This window comes from Petaurus breviceps, unplaced genomic scaffold (genome assembly GCF_028583685.1).
Source record: "Petaurus breviceps papuanus isolate PSGF00001 unplaced genomic scaffold, PetGlider_PUasm1.0 189, whole genome shotgun sequence".
In the NCBI taxonomy this organism is placed as follows: domain Eukaryota; kingdom Metazoa; phylum Chordata; class Mammalia; order Diprotodontia; family Petauridae; genus Petaurus; species Petaurus breviceps.
In genome coordinates, this window is record NW_027185809.1 from 11,851,129 (window position 1) to 11,854,384 (window position 3,256).

The following is a 3,256-nucleotide window of genomic DNA, read 5'->3' on the forward strand; positions in this document are numbered from 1 at the left end:
AAAAAAAAAAAAAAAAAAAAAAAAAAGAAGAAGAAGAAAAATTGAAGGAGTAAGGAGTAATAAGGCTAGGGACTGGACCTGTGATTTCATTGATATACTGTGGAACTGAAGGGGAATGAGAAGAGAAGGAGGATTCCCTTTATGAATAAAAGTGAGCACCTTCTCTATTACTTAGAGTCTTAGAGAGTCACCTATAACACTGAAGGTTAAATGATTTGTTCTAGGTTTCACTGCCAATGTGTGCCAGAACCCAAATCTTCCTGGCTTCAAGACCACCAGCAGCAGTGTTATCACTACCATCTAAATCACTCTTTAAGCTTTATGCAATATTTATCTCCTCTGATCATCTAGTCCTGACCCTTGTTTCTTAGACAGGATCACATCCAAACTATGGTTCGCGGGAATAAAGAAAAAAATCTTTGCACAGCTCCACATTCACCTCCTGGCATACCCCTGGTATCCAGATAAAGTGAGGAAAGTCTCCAAAACACTGCGTAGTGCCCCTCTGGTGAAAGAGCATAGACAAGAGTTCCACATAATCGACAGGCAGATAATCGATAGGCATAACCTATCACTATTATATTGATCATATATCATATATACATCTGTGTATTCAATAACAAGCCTACCTGTCCTTCTAATCTCACCTAAGTCCCTCTTACCAAAGTGTTCCTTGGCTGACCATATTTGTCCCCAGTTTCAGTGACAGCCCACTTGTACTTTCTCCAAGCTCCCCTTTGTAAACTAGGCTACAAAAACAAAAAAAGATATTTCTTTCTTTTAAATCCTACCTGGAAGGGGAACCCTGGAAATATTTCCAAAGTAGGATGGGTATCTTTTGCTGAACTTAACCAAGGCTCAGACCCAGGTTGCTGTGTTCTTCTCCCCTCTCCCTAGCTCCCAAATCCAGTTCTCCCCTTCTCTAGACTCAACCTCTTAGGAAAAGGACACAGGAAGGTTGTTGGACTCATGTCATCAAGCCAACCAGCACCTGGGGGCAGATGAGTGGAAGGGTTGGGAGGGAGAAGGAAAAGGAGGGTGCCAGGTTTAGAAGCCTATCTGAAGCACATAGGAGCTAAAATTCATAGTGTGCCTTGAGGCCATATTTCCAAATTTCTTTGGTTACTACAAAGCTATAATAATTCCTCATTTCAACATAGTTCCTATTTCCAAAGAGCCCCTACATGTTTTATTTTCTAGTCTAATGAATCTTTATAATATGACTCCTGGGAAATACAAAGCAGTTACTATGGTCTCCATTTTATAGTTGAAGAGAGAAAGTACAGAGAGGTTAAGTCACTTTCTGAAAGCCACACAGCAAGAAAGGCAGAGGTGAGAATGAAACCCAGTCCTGTATCTCTCATCCTAAACATCCTGGAAGCAAAGCTAGTGCTTCTGTATAGTCTTTCTTGAAATCAAGTGGTTGGATTTTATGACCTGATCTGGTAAGTCTGGTTTGCTGATATGGGAGTTGATGGAGAAAAGAAAATTGGGACAAAATATGTTTCATACTGACAAATGAGTTATTTTTAAAGATATTATTCCACTTGCTTTGAGCCTAAAATAGAGCACAGTCTCTTGAAAGAGATCTATAGCCACTCAAAGTAGTTTGACCTAACTGTCCACACAGGAAAAACTAAGTGGATGAAGAATATTCACCATTCGAACTATGATCTGCAGTTGGATAGGCAATTTATAGAACTTCTAACTCATCCATTTATATGTGTGTATAAATTGTTCCTTTAACTATATATCATAGTTTTGACAGTAAACATTTTTCATCTACTAGGATTCACATACATAAAATTTGGGGATACTGAACCTATGGTTCCACTGGTATAAGGAGTTCTTGGTGAAGAACTTCCTTTGCCAATTCAAAGCAATGCCTTCTCTGCAACTTATATTCATAAGCTAGTTGTGTCTAGGGCACTGAGAGGCTAAGTCATTGTATGTAGCGAGTCAAACTTGAACTCGGGTCTTCACTGACTAGGCCACTTCTCAGACCTCCTGGTTGAACATGAATCCCCTCCTAGAGGGCAATGGAAAGGCATATGATGGCCATGAGGACCACAACACTTTACAAACAACAAATTACAGAGAAGTGGAGTGAAGTATGTTGTCGAAGACATGTACAAGCAAAAAGGGAATGGTTATGTGGCGAGAGCAAGGGATAATTAATGGAGAGCCCATGTGCTCCATTGATATCCTCTTGACATCGAGAGAAAGCAAGGACCCTCTGCCCCAACCTGCTGGGTGAACCCCTTATAGCAAACCTATAGAAGAAATGGACAAAAGTCACACATTGTCAAAATTATGGATTGCAATATGCATCAATGAAGGAAATACTTGTATCTTTAAGAGCACAGATCCATGGGAATATCTGAGCAAACCTAAGTCCCAACCACAGAGAAGAGAAGCCAGAGGACAAGTCAATTGTTCTGTGTGGTAGACTGGTTGCACCAATTCATCTGGTAACATACAAAAATATGTTGGTTACTATATATTGTAAAAATTATAAATCATGACAGTGGAATGATTGATGATGACCTTACTAACCACTTTGATCTCCTTGAGCTTCCTTACTATCTAGAGGAAGCAGAACTGACCTTTGAATCAGGATCATGTAATTAGGAGGCAGACTGAGCACCCATCAAGCCGGACATACCTGTGATCCTTGGGTGTTGGCTAAATCATGAATTTCCACCAAAAGAACAATTATCCAGAAACTAATCAGTGCAGAAAATCTTCCTTGGGATTTACCTGGACTAAGATCTAATCAGACAGAGCAAGAAACTCTTAAGTTTGGACTAATGGGTGTATTCCTGCTCATTTTGTTTGTTCAGATACATAGAGAAAATGTTGGTTCTTCCTATTGTCAAGACAGGTGACATGGAAATTGATGTCTCTTTGACCCAGATTTGTTGTAAACGGCCTCCAACTCAACTAAATGAGTTGATTGGTTCCCCTCAGGAATATCTACTCTTCAAAGGATATATATACTGTATACTCCAACCCCAAATGGAGCTCAGCCTTGCCTGTAGTTCTTGATACATACCAGCCAACTCGAGAGAAAGTAAATGCGGAGACAACCCAATTCGTTTGTTTTTCTTGGGTCAAACTCTGTTGATTGACAACATGTATACTTACATATTATATATAATATCATAAAAGTGTGTGTTGTGTGTGTGTGTGACAAATAGCTAGGTTCACTCCATCCTGTGGCTATTCTAAAGGCTAGCCTTGTTCCTGTCCCCTC